Below are 19,441 nucleotides of genomic sequence, written 5' to 3'. Positions count from 1 at the left end.
GTACATATTCCTCCAACCTTTTATTTTTAGCTTATATGCGTCTTTGCATATGAGATGTGTCTCCTGAATGCAGCACACAGATGGGTCTTACTCTATCCAATTTGCCAGTCTGTGTCTTTTAATTGGGACATTTAGCCCATTTACATTTAAGGTTAAAGTGGGTATGTGTGAATTTGATCCTGTCATCATGATGCTAACTGGTTATTTTGCACATTGGTTGATGCAGTTTCTTCATAATGTCATTGGTCTTTATATTTTGGTGTGTTTTTGCAGTGGCTGGTACTGGTTTTTCCTTTCCATATTTAGTGCTTCCTTCAGGAGCTCTTGTAAGGCAGGCCTGGTGGTAATAAAATCCCTCAGCATTTGCTTGTCTAAAAAGGATTTTATTTCTCCTTGACTTATGAAATGTAATTTGGCTGGATATGAAATTCTGGGTTGAAAATTCTTTTCCTTAAGAAAGTTGAATATTGGCTCGCATTTTCTTCTGGCTTGTAGGGTTTCTGAAGAATGATCTGGTGTTAGTCTGATGGGCTTTTCTTTGTAGGTCACCAACCTTTCTCTCTCGTTGCCATTAACATTTTTTCCTTTGTTTCAACCTTGAAGATTCTGACAATTATGTATCTTGAGGTTGCTATTCTCAAGGAGTATCTTAGTGGCGTTCTCTGTATTTCCTGAATTTGGATGTTGGCCTGTCTTGCTAGGTGGGGAAGTTCTCCTGGATAGTATCCTGAAGTGTGTTTTCCAACTTGGTTCCATTCTTCCCATTGCTTTCAGGGACCCCAATCAATTGTAAGTTTGGTCTAGTCCCACATTTATTACAGATTTTTTGTTCCTTTTCAATCTTGTTTCTCTAATCTTGTCTTCACATCTTATTTCAGTAAATTGATCTTCAATCCCTGATATCCTTTCTTCTGCTTCATCGATTCAGTTATTGATACTTGTGTATGCTTCACAATGTTCTTGTGCTGTGTTTTTCAACTCCATTAGGTCATTTATGTTCTTTTCTAAACTGGTTATTGTAGTTAGCAGTTCCTGTAACTTTTTGTCAAAGTTCTTGGCTTCCTTGCATTGGGGTAGAACATGCTCCTTTAACTCAGAGGAGTTTGTTATCACTCATCTTCTGAAGCTTTCTTCTGTCAGTTCATCAAACTCATTCTCTGTCCAGTTTTTTGCCCTTACTAGCGAGGAGTTGTGATCATTTGAAGGAGAAGAGGCATTCTGTTTTTGGAATTTTCAGCATTTTTGTGCTGGTTTTTCCTCATCTTCATGAATTTATCTACCTTTGATGTTGGAGGCTGATGACCTTTGGATGGAGTTTCTGTGTGGGGGTTTCTTTTGTTGATGTTGATGTTATTGCTTTCTGTTTGCTAGTTTTTCTTCTAACAGTCAGATCCCTCTTCTCCTGGAGTGCAGTTTGCTGGAGTTCCACTCTAGATTCTATCTGCCTGGGTACCACCAGTAGAGGCTGCAGAACAGCAAAGATGGCTGCCCACCTCTTCCTCTAGAAGCTTCATCTCAGAGGGACACCGGCCTGATGCCAGTGGAAGCTCTCCTGTATGAGGTGTCTGTCAACCCCTGTTGGGAGGTCTCTCCCAGTCAGGAGGCACGGGGGTCAGTGATCCACTTGAGGAGTCAGTCTGTCCCTTAGCAGAGCTCAAGTGTTGTACTGGTAGAACTCTACTTGTAAAAATCTGCTGCTCTCCTCAGAGCCGGCAAGCAGGAATGTTTAAGACTGCTGAAGGTGTGCCCACAGCAACCCCCTTCCCCAAGATGCTCTGTCCCAGTAAGAGGGGAGTTTTATCTATAAGCTCCTGACTCGGGCTGCTGCCTTTCTTTCAGAGATGCCCTTCCAGGTGAAGAGGAATCTAGAGAGGCAGTCTGCCACAGCTGCTTTGCTGCACTGTGTTGAGTTCTGCCCGGTCGGAACCTCTAGGCCTTTTTAGCACTGTCAGGGGAAAGCTCAGTAATGGTGGATGTACCTCAGTAATGGTGGATGCCCCTCCCCCAACCAAACTGGAACATCCTAGGTCAACTTCAGACTGCTGTGCTAGCAGCCAGAATTTCATGCCAGTAGTTCTTAGCTTGCTGGGTTCTGTGGGAGTGGGACCTGCTGAGGGAGACCACTTGTCTCTCTGGCCTCAGCCCTCTTTCCAGGGGAGTGAACGGTTCTGTCTCAATGAGATTCCAGGCGCCACTGGGGTAAGAAAAAAAAAAAAAAAAACAAACTCCTGCAGTTAGCTCAGTGTCTGCCTGAACAGCTGCCCAGTGTTGTGCTTGAAACCCAGGGTCCTGGTGGTGTAGGCACACTAGGGAATCTCCTGGTCTGCAAATTACAAAAACTGTGGGAAAAATGTAGTGTCTGGGCCAGATAGCACAGTCCATCATGGCTTCCCTTGGCTGGGAAAGGGCGCACCCCTCCACCCACTCCTTGTACTTCCTGGGTGAGGTGATGCCCTAACCTGCTCCTGCTCACCCTCTGTAGGCTGCACCTACTGCCTAACCAATTACAATGAGATAACAGGGTACCTCAGTTGGAAATGCAGAAATCACCCACCTTCTGAGTTGATCTCGCTGGGAGCTGCAGACCTAAGATGTTTCTATTCGGCAATCTTGCCAGCCCATATTTGAACTTTGAGTTACCAGCTGTCATAAGTGTTTGGCATTTCTTTGGCTAAAGGCAAAAAAGAGAAATCTAGGTTGCTTTTGTCTGTGCTCCTATGTGTTCTTAGAGTCACAATACTTCTGTAATGATTGTGGCCTGATTTCATTGAAAGATGGAAACTGAAACAAGGTCATATTTAAATGTGCAAATATTTTTCAGTGTCCTCAGATGATAAACCCTATCACTTTGCTCAGCAGTAGTGAAGACATCTCTTGTGCAGGGTGCAGTGGCATCTTGTCATCTTCTGCTTGCTCTGCATTCATTTCCCTTTCTTCTGGTCACATCCTTAATCCCTTAAGGATGTGATCCCTTGCCCTTTTTTGAACACACATTCAAATGGTGCTGGTTCCACCTCTATGCCACCTCTGGGGTCTGGATCTGTGGCCCAACACTAGTCAACCAGGTTTTTCCATAGGCTTTACATGGCTTTGCTGGTTGGTCATTGTAGGGTCAAATTTACAAAGAAAAGGGTAGTCAGCTCAGGTACATTGACAACAGCTGGCCAGCTAGCTGACCCAGAGCACTTTTTATGGAGTCCTATTTGGAAAAAGGAGTCAGGCTGGCAGGACCAAGGAAAAGCAAAAAAAGAAAGCAGATAAGCTGTAAGTCTGCTTTTCGTCATGGTCCAGAACATGTAGCCCTCGTGCACCCAACTTATCACCAGGTACTTGCAAGTTAGCTCACTTGCAACCTTGGTATTATCAGTACCACACAAAGCCCTCTTCAGCACACAGCAGAAACACTATCCTATAAAATCTCCAGCAAGCCCTTGCTTTATTGCAGTTTCTTTCTCTCATGCTGATGTGATCATTGCTTTCTTACAATATATTTTCATACTTTCTCTAATAAATCTGCCTTTCTTTATCTACAACTGACTTGGTAAATTCTTTTGCCCCTGCACCACCAGCCCAAGTATTTGTTGGCCTTATCTGCAACACTTTTTTATATTCCTGGCAAGGATCCATAATATCTAAGTAGGCTCTGTGAACATCCATCCTGTATGACTCATTTGGTGAAGTTCCAAAGCTTGCATAGCTAATTTATAGTGTTGGAGGTCAGGAGAGTGGTTATGCCTGGGTTGAGGAATAATGAGCAAGAAATGGAAAGGGCATGAGGAGACAGTTTCTGACTTTTTAAAAATAGAAGTGCTGTCCACATGTATTCATTTTTTGAAAATGGAACACCACTTGAGATGCACACATTTGATCTGTGCACTTTATGGGTATTCTACTTCTAAAAAGTTTTCACTAAAAATAACCTATAAGATTGTAAAAAAAAAAATTTCTCAGCCTAACTTTTATTAATACTAAGTTCAGACAGGAGGAAGGCAAGACAACAAATCTAAGTACTACATGTCTTCCATATGAAGGCCCTGAGACAGCAGCTTATTTCACATTCACCCTGTGAGTCCTTTAGGTTATAATCACATCTAAGTTTTGATTTGTTTATTGAAAATTCCCAGTTTGGTTTTTTTAGATTGTTTTCTTTAACAGATCAATAATAATTAAATCAATATGTTTTTGACTCTCAATGGAATACTGTTGAATAAATTTTTCAGTGGGCTGCTTATGCAATAAATAATCCAGAAATTTATTTCAACATACTGACTTGGATATTACTGCCATTTGGGTGATATTTAAAAAAATTTTTTTAATAAAAAAATTAAGGACAAAATTCTTCAGACCAGTTTAAGTGATGAGTGATAGAGGAGAAAAACTAATGAAATATCAGTAAGGAAATCTAGAAAAGAATTATGCTTCTGGAGCAAAAGACAAAGAATTTCTAGAAGAAATGAATGGGCAGAAGTAAGTGCTGCCAGGAGAGTGACCAATGTGAAGGTTAAGGGGAAGTCACGCATTTGGGAAGGAGGATGCCAAAGTGACAATGACAACATGCTGCAAGAAAAGAGCTAAGGTGCACAAAAACTTACACCAAGGCTCAGATAATTGTCCTTTTAAAGAAAAGCACCAATCCACCAGTTGACCTCAAGCAAGTGTGAACAGGGTTACGATGAAAGCACATCTCAAAATTTTTTCTAAGAACAGGGCATGTAAATGACGAGTTGATGGGTGCTGACGAGTTGATGGGTGCAGCACACCAACATGGCACTAGTATACATATGTAACAAACCTGCACGCTATGCACATGTACCCTAGAACTTAAAGTATAATAATAATAATAATAAATAAATAAATAAAAACCAAAAAAGCAGGAAAAAAAAGAACAGGGCAATTATTGCTTAAAGATTTCTATAGCCACAAAATAGAGAAAATTAAGTGATTTAGAAAAACACTAGGGGATTTTCCATGCAAGCTTTTATCTAGAGGATTTTTCATCCTTTCAATATAAAGATTTAGTTTTTCATTAATTTTAATAAATCATTTAAATTATACATATGACAAAGGATGAGCAAACAAATTTAACAGCAACTAAAAGACATTAATCTGTATTAGGATGTGGAGAAAAAGATCAGGGCTGAAGCAACAACAAAAATAGTAAAACAAATTACTGTCTGAAGGTAGCATGCAAATAAAATTTAAGTATTCGTGGAGAATGCAAAAAGCTAATAACTTCCAAATATATGTCACTAGCACAACACTTTATAGTTGCCTACAACTCAATTTACTTTGAAAGTGGAGATACATCTCTTTTATATTTTGTATTTCTTTAAATACCTAATAGAATACTTGGCACACAAATACTAGGTAGAAAAAAACTGTACACCAATTAAATTTTTAATATAATTTCTATATCAACTTTAGGATTGTATTGTAATGAAATATTTTTCCAGTGATTCACTGGAAAAAAAAATGAATGCTGTAGATATTTTTCCCCAGATATGTATTTGTACTTACGTCCTAATGACCAACAGACTACCCTCACAATTGATTCATTTTTAACTCAAGTGTCTAAGAGACAGAAATGCATGTTAGGAATTTAGATGACATATTACACAATAATTGTTTTCTTTATTCTTGTGGGACATACTGATTTTGAGCATAAGTCTGTGGAGTAGAAATGAGAAAATATTTGGAAACTTTCTTTTTCTTAGTTGGAGCCTTTTATTGCTAAAAGTGAATATTCCATAGAGCTTAGGAAAGATCTATGTTTTTAGCATTTAAAAACAGAGGTGCATTTAAGTTCTGTGGCAATAGAAGATATTGGTTTAAAATGACATGGCAGATGTCATGAAATTTGTTTTAGAGCATTACTCCCAGGTTAAGTTATGTGTGCCAAATTACAAGCTAAAATACATTTTTACAAATCAGCAAAGCTCTGAATTGAGAGACTATGATGATAAAAGAGTGTCATGTTCTGTGATGGGCCATAAGTGCTCTATTGAGCTGTGGATGAGGAAATGAACCTCACATTGCCCTAGAAACATGCTGTGTCTCTTCCTCAGTGGATTTAGCAAAGCCAAAGATGGTCCCTGAGATTTACTTTGTTTAATAGAAGCGTGTTTTAATACATGTTGTTCATTCGTTTCACTCATTTTTAGAGTGATCTGTGGTTTTCCTCAACAGGTATTTGATGTTTCTTTAGGGCGATGTTCTGTCAGTCAAAAATGATAAGGTTGAAAGTTCATTATATTCTGAATGTGGTAGAAATCAAGTTGCTTCTTAGATCTGAGCCATTTGATTCCTGCTTTCATCCCTATTAACTTACAGTATATAAATATCATTAGGAGACTCTGTGAGGTGGGTTTGGACTGATGTTGGAAGGTTTATGCTACAGTTCCTGCCTCTGCATTTAAGTGTATAAGTGTTTTACAGGGATGGCCAATGTGTCCCATTCTGAGAAAAGAAGAGAAAACAGGCCAAACAAGGTTTTCTTTTGTCTGATAATTTTAAAAATTCCAACGTAATATATTTAACAGATTTGTTGTACTGAATTGTTTTTGTGTATGTGTGTAGTTTGCCTGATTTTGAGACTTCATAGTCTTTTAAAAAGATGGAGGTGTGTGACCTTCAGAGCCTTTTTCTCATTTTTATTAGTAGTGTTTTCAGCTTGAGTACTTTCCATGCAGAGCCTATCTTGCATACCACCTACTAATCTCTTTGATTATGAGACATTTAATTTGGCTTTGGGGTGGAATTTTCTTGATGCCTATGAAAAATAAGTTAAAAGACAATGGCAACAACAAGTGGAAACTTTTACCACTCTCTTTCTCTCTCACTCTCCCATTCTCTCTCTCTGTCACACACACACACACACACACACACACACACACACACACACACACACACAGGTTAGTCATCTTTTTTTCTTCTGCCTGTGTCACACAGGTATTCTAGGACACTGTGCATACAGAGTGCAATGCTCTCTCATCCATGCCTTGGAGCTGCCCCCTGTATCCCCCTCCTCTGTAGTGGCCTAGTTGATGACACTGGTGACTGTCTGGGGTCACAGGTTGGATCTTACCTTTGTGTGAAGCACAGAGATTTTGTTCATATGTTTATTTTTTGCATCAATATGAGGACCGAATGATTTTAGAACTCCTGATAGAAAATATTCTTCAAAGAATATCCAGGGCTGAAAGCATAAAAAGTTAGCACAAGTGTTAAGGGGATGGTAATATTAGATAGACCCAAGTTTGGGACTGTTTTCATAAAACATATTGGACATGACATGTCAATAAAATTTGGTTTTAGCATAAATCTGGAGGAGTTTATTACTGACAACTATGGCTGCATGCATGCATTGGTTCCCAGTCTGAATGCTGGAGCTCCATAGAGTCAGGACAGCTTAAGACGTCCTGCCAGTGTGTCCTGGCAATTCTGTAATACAGGAGCTATTCTTTCTGCTCCTTGTGTTGTGACATACCACAACACATGTAATGCCCTGAGCCTGGGTATGTCTGACAAATTGAGGATATAGGGCCTAATTTGTTTAGAGTTTTGCCAGGTTGAACACATAAAGGTGTCTTGTGTACTCCCCTGAATATATACTATGGTTATGTTGAGAATTACCATAGTGAGGGACTGGGTACTTCCTGTAGATCACATGGTAATGGAAGCCTCCCACAGGAGGCACCATCTTGGCAGAGATCTGAGTGAGGAGCAGACCTGGTGCTGCCCATGCCAGGAGAGGCCAAGCTGAGCCAAGGACACAGAATGTGGTATGTTTTGAGGACAAGGTCACAGCCAGCCAGGCAGGCAGGAAAAAGCAGGTGGCAGGGAGACTGGCAGAAAGGAGAGAAGAGGGGTGCACAGCAGCTGGACCATGGGGATCTTTGTAAAAGAGCAAGAGACTTGACTTTTCCTGGAGATGGGATGGAGAGCCTATGGGGAGCTTTAGCAGGAAAATGACATCCTCTGATGTTCAATGTTCACTTTAAAAGCTGACCCTGACTGTCTAGGAAATAGATGGTACAGGGGAAGGAGTGGAGGCAGGGAGGCCAGTTCGGTGATGACTTGCAGTTGAGGGTCAGATGGACACAAGGAACACGGCTGTCTTTAGGATGCTAGCACCTGTGCAGGGATTGGAGTAGAAGCCGTCAACTGAAGAATCACGAGGTTCAAAATTTGGGAAGAGCTTGATTTCCCATAAAGGGTTACAGACTGAAGGTTGGCCATCCTGCTGGCTGGGAGGCATAGCTGAGAGGAAACACTTGGAGGGAATGGAAGGCAAGTCAGAAATTCACGCTGAGTGGGGTGGCCAAATATACATATTTAATGAGCTATAATGAGCTATAGGAGGAGTTACAAATATTTCTGAGAGGGGAAACCTGTTCATGAACAATTCTTAATGCCTCTTCATGGATTGCATGTTTTTAAAAATGGCAGCATTAGTGTAATCTGAGGTGGAGTTTTCAACCCTCTGATGTCAAAAGGTAAAGTGAAGGACACCAAAACCCCCACTGCATCCTTTGAGAGTCCGCCAAAACACACCCAGAGATATTGGTCACTGTTTAGAAAGAAATGCATTGTGTGACTGGTGAGCTGTCACTTGTAAGCAATGAAGAGGAAGGGGAGTCTGCTAGCAGCCTCAGATGATTACCTAAAGATGAAAAAGAAATGAGTCATCTATTTCTTGTTTTCCAGAGCTAGTCTCTGTTTACTCCTTAGGAAAGAGTTTTGGCTAAAGGTTGATAAAGAAGGGGCATACTGAGGCATGCTTGACCTCCCATCTGACGTGGCCGATAACTGAGCTTTTAAGGTTTATCTGGAATCCTCTTGGCCAAGAGAGGGGTCTTTTCAGTTGATTAGGGGCTTAAGATTTTATTTGTATTTCTCAAAGATTAGGGAAAAAGAAGAATCAAAGCCACCTGCTAGAGTTTTGCCTAAGCAGGAAATTGGGGAGGTAGTAGAGCTGTTGGCCAAGACGGAAATCACTTAGAAAGGAGGGGGCTTGTAGGGAAACCACACCTCCATTCCAGCCATATCAGTTGCTAATGTAGGTGACACAGAGAAACAACAGAGCACCCATGAGTGTCTTCATGGAGTTTGGATCATGATGGGTAAAAAGACTATGTGTTTAGTATAAGAGAATGTCTAAGGCATGCCTCATCTCAGAAGCCAGGGGGTGGTATAATTATTGCTGAAATTATACCAGGGGTTGGTTGGTATAATTAGTGCTGAAATTAGTGCTGAACTGTGGGGTGGCTTCATTGCTCCAGTGAGGAAGGAAGTGCTGAAGGGAAACAGGTGGAAGAGGCGAAGCAACTGGATAAGTTTGTGTAAGTATACTCCAGGATGTTCCCACAAGAATAAAATCCCCTAAGGATGCTTTTTCTCAAAATGCATCTCCACTGTTAAGTGATATGCCTCTGTATTTTGTAAACTGTTTATCCCCTCTGGCATGATTTGAAGACTAATTTTATCTTTACTTCAAGGTACCAACCTTAAAAGGACTTGTCCTACTAAGGAATAGTGAGGGCCCATGAAATCCAATAAAATGTGATGGACAGTTTAGATTCCCAATCTTCTATTTATGAATGAGCTCTGTGTTGCTTATTAACTGAGCATCAGGATACAGCAGCTTTTGCTTTATTGAGTAATGATACATGACTGGTTGCTCACATAGCACAGCTGCAGTGTGCTGGAGGAATAGCAACAACATTCTTTGCAAACAGTCCAATTATTACATTTATCATTTTAAACTGTTACATTTTAAGCAAAATAGAAAAATGGTCAGGAATATGGTAAAATAATTAATGTATATGAGGTAAAGCCAGACTAGGATTGCTGGGCTAAAAATTGAAGCCATTTTATACAAATTGTAGGGCTTGCAATTCATTAAAATAAAAATTATTAAAATGAGAGCAAATCATAATATTAGCAAATTATGAAGTAGAAAGTAAAGCCATTGTCTGCTAAGCATATAGGTCTGCAGGAGGATTGTTTGAGCCCACTTCTGGGCTGTAGAATGTCACACTGAAAGGGTATCTCCACTAAGCTCGACATCAATATGATGAACTCCTGGGAACAGGGAACCACCAGGTTGCTTAAGGAGGGGTGAACAAGCTCAGGTCAGAAACAGATCCGATCAAAACTCCCATGCTGATTGGTAGTTGAATCACACCTGTGAATAGCCACTTCCCTCCAGACCTGGATTCAAATCTTGCCTGAGCCCTTTACTATATGACATTGGGTTGAACCCCTGAGCCTTATTTTCTTCATCTGTGAAATGGGAATAATTAGTATCTCTATCAGAAGGGTTTTGAAATAATCTATGTGGGAGTACCCAGGAAGAGGTGTGGATAGAAGAGAGTGGAAACTGAAACAAAGACCCACCTCTCACTTACGCCTGGGGGCAGTGCATCATTGATGAAAGTAGGAAGTACTAGGGAAAGGGAGGAGAAAGTGAGGTTTGATTTTAGACTAAATTTGTATGTGTTTATGATTTGGAAAACTTTTTTTGGAAGTTTGGAGTGATTGCAGGGTGTGCTGGTGAATCCTCCTGTGCACCCAGAAGTGTGTGTGTATAAATGAATCACTACTCTAGGATACACATCCCATTCTGGCAAACATGTAGAACCTGTGCCTATCAGCAAGCTTTGGGGAATGTGCTTTCTTCATATTTGTGTCTCTGAGAAATAACCAAGAGGTTGATGTGCAAAAACTGTTCAAAGACTGCTGGTGGAAGGAAGGCATGGTAGTAGTGGTTGTAACATTATTCATTTTATAAAAGAAATAAATCGCTGATAAGAAACTTCATCAAAGTCTCAGGATACAAAATTAATGTGCAAAAATCACAAGCATTCTTATACACCAGTAACAGACAAACAGAGAACCAAATCATGAATGAACTTCCATTCACAATTGCTTCAAAGAGAATGAAATACCTAGGAATCCAACTTACTAGGGAATGTAAAGGACCTCTTCAAGGAGAACTACAAACCACTGCTCAGTGAAATAAAAGAGGGCACAAACAAATGGAAGAACACACCATGCTCATGGATAGGAAGAATCAATATCATGAAAATGGCCATACTGCCCAAGGTAATTTACAGATTCAATGCCATCCCCATCAAGCTACCAATGAGTTTCTTCACAGAATTGGAAAAAACTGCTTTAAAGTTCATATGGAACCAAAAAAGAGCCTGCATTGCCAAGACAATCCTAAGTCAAAAGAACAAAGCTGGAGGCATCACGCTACCTGACTTCAAACTATACTACAAGGCTACAATAACCAAAACAGCATAGTACTGGTACCAAAACAGAGATATAGACCAATGGAACAGAACAGAGTCCTCAGAAATAATACCACACATCTACAGCCATCTGATCTTTGACAAACCTCAGAAAAACAAGAAATGGGGAAAGGATTCCACATTTAATAAATGGTGCTGGGAAAATTGGCTAGCCATAAGTAGAAAGCTGAAACTAGATCCTTTCCTTACTCCTTATACAAAAATTAATTCAAGATGGATTAGAGACTTAAATGTTAGACCTAATACCATAAAAACCCTAGAAGAAAACCTAGGTAATACCATTCAGGACATAGGCATGGGCAAGGACTTCATGTCTAAAACACCAAAGGCAAGGACAACAAAAGCCAAAATTGACAAATGGGACCTAATTAAACTAAAGAGCTTCTGCACAGCAAAAGAAACTACCATCAGAGTGAACAGGTAACCTACAGAATGGGAGAAAATCTTTGCAATCTACTCATCTGACAAAGGGCTAATATCAAGAACCTACAAAGAACTCAAACAAATTTACAAGAAAAAAACAAACAACCCCATCAAAAAGTGGGCAAAGGATATGAATAGACATTTCTCAAAAGAAGACATTCATACAGCCAACAGACACATGAAAAAATGCTCATCATCACTGGCCATCAGATAAATGCAAATCAAAACCACAATGGGATACCATCTCACACCAGTTAGAATGGCAATCATTAAAAAGTCAGGAAACAACAGGTGCTGGAGAGGATGTGGAGAAATAGGAACACTTTTACACTGTTGGTGGGGTTGTAAACTAGTTCAACCATTATGGAAAAGAGTATGGCGATTCCTCAAGGATCTAGAACTAGAAGTACCATATGACCCAGCCATCCCATTACTGGGTATATATCCAAAGGATTATAAATCATGTTGCTATAAAGACACATGCACACGTATGTTTATTGCGGCACTATTCACAATAGCAAAGACTTGGAATCAACCCAAATGTCCATCAGTGACAGACTGGATTAAGAAAATGTGGCACATATACACCATGGAATACTATGCAGCCATTAAAAAGGATGAGTTCATGTCCTTTGTAGGGACATGGATGCAGCTGGAAACCATCATTCTCAGCAAACTATTGCAAGAACAGAAAACCAAACACCGCATATTCTCACTCACAGGTGGGAACTGAACAGTGAGATCACTTGGACTCAGGAATGGGAACATCACACACCGGGGCCTATCACGGGGAGGGGGGAGGGGGGAGGGGGGAGGGATTGCATTGGGAGTTATACCTGATGTAAATGACGAGTTGATGGGTGCTAACGAGTTGATGGGTGCAGCATGCCAACATGGCACAGGTATACATATGTAACAAACCTGCACGTTATGCACATGTACCCTAGAACTTAAAGTATAATAATAATAAAAAATCAATCAACGTTAAAAGTAGATAGAATTATTTAAACTTTTAAATGTGGACATTTTTTCCATTTTCATTACAGTTTTCATTGGGATTACAATGATATATTTATTAAATCTTTTCTCCCCCAAGAACATCATTCTATTAAAAACAACAACAACAACAAAAAAAAACACTGATGTTTGGTGCGTAAAGGCAGTAAAAAGAGTAACAGCAAGAGGGAGGGAGGGACGGAAGGAGAGAAGGAGAAAGAGAATGAATTTTGGGGGGCTACAAGCTGCTGCTAAATTTCAGTTGCAGTTGTCAGAGTTGAAGAAAACATTAGGGGAAATGTCTCATTAAGCAGCTCCCTGGATTTTTCTGCCCTGGGAAGGCTGCCTGAGGGATGGATCATGGCCAGCCTGCAGGGGTCAGATTCCTGGTACAGTGTTCTAGCCTCTTATCTTATTGGCTCCAGCTAAGTGATTTTATAGCCAGAACTGTTTTAAGATCAGTGCAAGGCACTGTACAGATATTTGTGGGTGGAGAAGTAGAATTTGAGGAAGGAAGAAGCAAATGCTCAGTTTTGAAGGTTTCGTTCCATGGCTTCTTGGGTTTCTGGTGAAATGGAACGTGTGGAAGTAGGAGCACAGCTAACTATGCTAGGCAGGGCAGCGCTGTGAGGCAGGTTCTACTGCTGTCTTGGTTTTACAGAGGGGGAAAGCGAGGCACAGAGGGGTTAATTAACCTTTTAAGTGTTGCAGTCTAAGGCACAGAAGCACAGTTCCAAGCAAGGTCCATCTGAATCTTAAGTCCTCCCTCTTTGCCACCATGCTCCACTGCTGAGACCATCCCTGTGAGTCCTGCCACTCTCCTCCCCCAGTCTATTTGCACTGCTATTCAGTGAGGCCAAGAAAGCCAATGGCCGTGTCCCCAAGAGGACATCTCTTCCCTCCTGTGAGCCATTCTCATACATCTCAATTCTGAGATACAGCTTGAAAAGCCCCTCAGCAAATCCACTGCATGGAAGGCAAAACAACCTTGATCCACAGCAATGACCACAAGCAAGGGAAGCCTGGCTATAAGCACAGTCATAATGTTATTCAAGGTTGGTGATTCAAAGCCTTCCGTGTCTACCTGAACATCCTGAGCTCCTGCTGACATCACCAGTGGAGGTCCTCCGCTGATTGATGTAAATCATTTTTAAACCCAGCAGTGCATTGATGACTGTTAATTCCATGCTCCACAAACTTGCCCTGAAATGCCTCTAATAGGGTAAGAGAAAGAGAAGACGCCCCAGTATGTATCCTATGGCATTACATCTCAACAATGATATTTATTTAAAGACTCTGCTTTTAGGTAAAATAAATTATTCAAATGTATTCTGAAAATGTTATTGGTTTTAATATAAAATGATATGTTCTCTAAATCTTTGGGTGAGATTGAAGATCCAGGAAGATGTATCTTGATCTTCTTGATCATTTGGCTTAAAGCAACTATCCAAAGGTAGTACTTTAATTTAGGATCCATGAATCTTCAGGTCATACTACCATTTTTAAAAGTATTCTGAATGCCCCAATAAGTGGTAGATAGGAACTTTTCAGTGAGATAAAATAGCTCATATTCAGGATATGTTCGTGTGTATACACATTCTGTGACTTCTATTCTGTACATTTTCATTAATTCCATGTAGAAAAGTAGAGGCTGGGGACCCTGTCCCTCCCAGAGTCACCGCCGTTAGGCCCTGTGGGTGACCACTTGTCTTTAGCACCTGTGGGGCTCACCATTGGTGTGGGAGGAGTCTTTATCAACAGCAGCAACAATGACTGGATGTCTCCAGTTTATGATTCCTGCCATCTGGGAGGCTACAGAAAAGCCTGAGTGCCAAGATGTTCTCAGGACTGCCAGCTCTGAAATTTCTTTTCTCAGTGATAAGGATAAGATAAGCAAATGGCCTGGACAGTTCCACTCTGTGTAATAGAGGTGGCCTCATTCCCTCCCCAGCCCTGTAGAAAGAGCTGAGGCTCTGAAGCACAACTTAGGCTGAGAATCACCCGCTTCTTCCTGGGGCCCTGACTCAGGCAGGCACCCAGTTCAGCAGTTTGATATGCAGCTATGTGAACAACACTTTTCATGAGCGATCATCACCCCTTTTCTCTTGTCTATTTGGGCACTAAATTGCTGGTGAACATCCTTCATGATCAAAGAGCAATATCTGAGTGTGTCCTGAGTGATGTTCTGTGGAGATAAGAAGCATGGCTTGCCACCTCATTGTAAGAGAAAGTTTATCTGCATCAATTAATTAAAATAGAAGGCAGTCAATGGGCATTGGGCACAAGGGAATGATGGTTGTATTGGAGCATGATGAAGAGATGTCAGCTTTCTCTTAGCACCAACATCACTATTAACACTTGCTGTCTGTCACCGATCAGCAATCTGTTCCCAGTGTAATCTTAGAGTTCCATAGCACAGCTCAACCCTTCTACCTCTCTGAGAAGAGTGGTGTGTAGGCCTTCTGACAGCAGGAGAAAGTTGCACTCTTTGAGAGTCAGTTTCTTCTCAAAACTCATTCAGAAATCAACACATGTCACACGTTGGCCTCTTCCAAGATGTTTAAATAAGAATTGTGGTTATGGTTCATAGTGTAAAAAGTCAGTTAGTTATAGGTAATACATATGGCACTTACCATGTACCAAGAACTTATATAGTTTGTTACATTTAGTAATTAATTTAAGTCTCACAGTATCCCTACAAGGTTTATTTTCCTCATTTTACAGAGGACAAAACTGAGGCACAGTAGTTAAGAAATGACTCAAAGGCAAAGGTGGGATTGGAGTCCCAACAGTGTAAACATGCTTGATTTGGATTGAATGGTTGTGTCATTCCCCATATCCCAATGTTACAGCCCTAACCACCAATGTGATGGTATTGAGATTGGAACTTTGGGCAGATAATTAGGGTTAGCTGAGGTCAGGAGGGTGGAGCCCTTATTATGGGATTAGTGCCCTTCTAAGAAAGGATAGTAGAGGGCTCACACATGCTCTCTCTCTCCATGCACAAGAAAGAGCACACAGTGAGATGGAAAGAGGCCCTCACCAGAACCTGACCATGCTAGCACCCTAATTGCAGACTTCCAGCCTCCAGGACTGTGAAAATATGACTATCTGTGGTTTAAGTCACCAAGTCTCTGGTATGTTTTATGGCAGCCCATATGGTAACCCAAATGATGCTTTTCACCACTGTGTGGTCCAGCCTTTTATGGAAGCTCTCAGCTCCTCAGCCTTGCAAAAAAATACTTGCTGGTCACTCTGGTCCTTTCAGATGCCCTTTCTTAGTGGTGCCTCCACCAGACCCTTGACTTCATCCTTTTCTGTCACAGGAGGGGTAAGTAAAGTACCTCCTCCCTATGCATCTGTTGTGGGAAGTGTGGGTAACTCACAGATGATGCCACAGGGCATGTGTTCAGGTACTACAGCCAACAGCGAATGAATGAAATGAAATGGTATTTATCCATTCCAGGGCTTTGCTCTGCAGGGCCAAGAAAACAGCTCTATCTGTGCCTCAACTCAGTCCTGGGTCCTTGCACCTTACAAATGCAGAGGCTGACATGCCATAACCATGGGGAGGGAATCCATCTTTTAAGGGCTCCTCACTCAGGTGGTGACAAGGCAAGGTAGTCATCTGTCCTATCTTTATCAGTATCTGTCCTAAATATTGTGCTCTGACAGTGATGCTAATATTCTGAATTATCAGGGGTTTTGTGGTGGTTAGACCTCTAATTTTTCTTTTCAGGAAGAGGAATAACTTCTGTGTCAGCACAGTGTCTCAGGAGGGTTGCAATCTAGAAATCTAGAGGATTGCAATCCAGAAATAGTGATTGTAAAAATTGCCTATAAACACACAATATAAACAATATGCCACAGACACACAGGCCCCGAGCATAGTTTCCGGAAGCTGTGGTCTTACCTCTGCCAGAGGAGAGTCACGTTGGGAACTCTGGGTGGCATCTGGGTGCCTTTGCAACCCTTCCTCTGGCTCCTGCCAGACAATTGTCCCCAAAACAGAGAAGATAGAGACTTCACATTGTCTTCAGTATTTAATTATGTTGTTTCTAAAAATAAAAGACAGTACAGGCTGCTTATCTTTAAACCACACAGTACCAGTTTTAACCTGTTTTATTCTCACCTTGAAATAGAGTCACATGTTTCAGCAGCAATATGCTGTTTCCCTGCCTCAATTTCTTACATCACACCCTGTGGAGAATGGTGTAGAAAATGCCCTGTTTTTACATCCGGATAAGAGCTTCAGGAAGTTACTGAAGAGTGAAATGCAAGGGGTCATTCTGGATGACCCAAAATAACTATTTGGTTAGACCAACCATTTGGTCTCTAAATTTGGATGCTAAAGAGAAAGACAGAAAATTCAAATAATCACTATCTGTAGAAGAAAAATTAGTTAATAATTTGACAGGTTTAAGGGTCTTGCCTTTCTCTCACAGAACTTTACTTCCAAATACCCTGTTTGGGAAAATTGGAAAATGTCTTCTCCTTACCTCCTGGGGGAAAAATAAGAGTTTAAATGTTGCCACCAACTCAAACAAAACACACCTCATTATTTGTGTTCTGGAGGGAGAGGGAGACCTTTTTTTGCTCCAAAATTTCCTTTCTGGAGCTTCTTCTTTTAAGTAAAAACATTGTGTTTAAAGACTACTCAGGTGCAGTATTGAGAAGTAGGGAAAGAATAGAAGGAGGAGTTGAATCTGTAATTGACTGTGAACAATCAGTTGAGATAATTCACTGCCTCCAGATCAGCCTTCTTTCTGAAGCTTGTAACCTTGGGCTGTCCTGTGAGTCATTAGAGAGCAACCCCTGTCATGTAGGTTTAGTCTTAAATAGCTCATAGGTGGTGGGAAAGTTCATCAGAGTAGTTCCATCTCATGCAAAACCCCATTTCCCCGTGAGCCGCTAGAGTGGCTCACATCAGAAAGATGCCATACCAAATGCTGGCGAGGACCTGAAGCAACTGGAATGCATGTGCATTTACTTTGTCCTCAGCCACTTGGGAGAACTCTTTGGCTGTTTCTTATAAAGCTAATCATAATCTTTCCAAATAACAGAGCAATCCCACTTCCAGTTGTTTACATTTAAAAAAATTGGAAACATGTCCACAAAAAAAGACTTGTAGAAGCTTGTTCATAGCAGCCTTATTCTTAATAACAGGTCACAAATATGGCCTGGCTTCACATCCTATGCTTGAGAAAAACTGTGTATAGGTTAAGGCATTTCAAATTAGAAGAGTGAACTATTCTTCATTTTTCCAAATATCCCAAAATAGAAATACTTACAATAAATTCTTCTAGAGAGGTAGCTCACATATCTATGAGCAAATCAGTCACAAAGATGGCATTATTTATGTAGGTAAAATAGAAAATACTAATCAATTTTTGCTTTTATGTTCTCAAACATGTTATTTCCAAGATATCTTGTGTACAAAGTAAATGCAGTGGCTAATTTCCAAGATCATGTAAATTTTAATTTTATCCATGAGCAAAAGGAGGGGCTGCTTGAAAAACAGAATAATGATTGTTGTTTTGGGTGGTCCCAATTTCTCCTGCAAATAGGTGGCAACTTCCTTGAAAATTGAGACTCTGGGCTGGGCACGGTGGCTCACATCTGTAATCCTAGCACTTTGGGAGGCTCAGGAGGGTGGATCACCTGAGGTCAGGAGTTCAAGACCAGCCAGGCCAACATGGTGAAACCCTGTCTCTAGTAAAATACAAAATTTAGCCAGGTGTAATGTCTGGTCCCTGTAATCCCAGCTACTCTGGAGGCTGAGAAGGGAGAATTGCTTGAACCCAGGAGATGGTGGTTGTAGTGAGCTGAGATCATACCACTGCACTCCAGCCTGGGCGGCTGAGCAAGACTCCATCTCAAAAAAAAAAAAAAAAAAAAAAAAAATTTGAGACTCTGAGCTTAGCCTTACTTTGGGCAAACACAATTATTTTGGGTTCCCAAGGTTGATAATTGAGACTTTAATTCAATCATTCCAGGAAAAGACATCAGATTTCATTTTTATCTCACCATTTTTTCCCACACTCATTAAGAATTTTTCTTGTCTGACAGTCAAGGATGTCTTTTGTGAAAGTCTTCATTTTGGCATTATTTTGACAACCAGTGATATCTAATGCAAAGAGAGAGGGGAGAAAGAATATTACAGCCACATTTTCTTGTTTTTTTTTCACCCATTCACTAAGTTTTTTAATTGCTCATAAAAATTAAATCATTTTAATTTCTTAAATGTTTTGATTGACCACTACTTCCATTTTCTTTGGTAAAACCATGTTCTGAAAATAGCAGAGTCAGAATCCTTTGGAAAAAAAGGGATTATAGACAGAAAATCTGTTTTCTTAATCTAATGGATATACTGTATGAAATATTAGTTCCGTTATTTTCTCTTTCAGCTGATATGCCCAATTGTGACACAACATATTCCCTTCCTGAATTTGTTCAGTTTTGCAGAGATAAATTAGTTTTAAATAAACATGGATTAGTCTTGCCCACAGAAACAAGCTTCTGCCCACCCCCTGGCATCACAGCCCCCAAACTCAGCTATTTCCAGGAGTCCACAGCATCTCATCTCTGGACTCAGCCAGAAAGACACCTACTGAAGTCCAGAGGCACATTTCTGAAAGGCATTTTTGTCTTGTTTCATTGAGGGGAGAGGGGAAGAGAGTTCATATTGACTGTCACCTGCAATA

At 40.6% G+C, this 19,441-nt stretch overlaps 1 long non-coding RNA gene across 2 annotated transcripts in view; it reads right to left on the bottom strand.

Moving 5' to 3' along the window:
• Positions 1-2,313: 2,313 nt before the first annotated feature.
• Positions 2,314-19,441, bottom strand: part of LOC103887427 — a 51,794-nt gene continuing 34,666 nt past the window's right edge. Inside the window, exons 3-7 of one of the 2 annotated variants that reach the window (XR_002524238.2) lie at positions 18,765-18,864; positions 16,651-16,795; positions 13,822-13,951; positions 7,085-7,195; positions 2,314-2,671 (exon numbers count right to left, since the gene is read on the bottom strand). This is a non-coding gene — a long non-coding RNA (uncharacterized LOC103887427). The remainder of the gene's footprint in view (positions 2,672-7,084; positions 7,196-13,821; positions 13,952-16,650; positions 16,796-18,764; positions 18,865-19,441) is intronic. The other variant, XR_002524239.2, reaches the window with a different exon arrangement.

The sequence above is a fragment of the Papio anubis genome, unplaced genomic scaffold (assembly GCF_008728515.1).
Source record: "Papio anubis isolate 15944 unplaced genomic scaffold, Panubis1.0 scaffold146, whole genome shotgun sequence".
NCBI classification, from domain to species: Eukaryota; Metazoa; Chordata; class Mammalia; order Primates; family Cercopithecidae; genus Papio; species Papio anubis.
The sequence above is the reverse complement of the archived record's forward strand: the minus strand, read 5'-3'. Positions and strand labels throughout refer to the sequence as shown.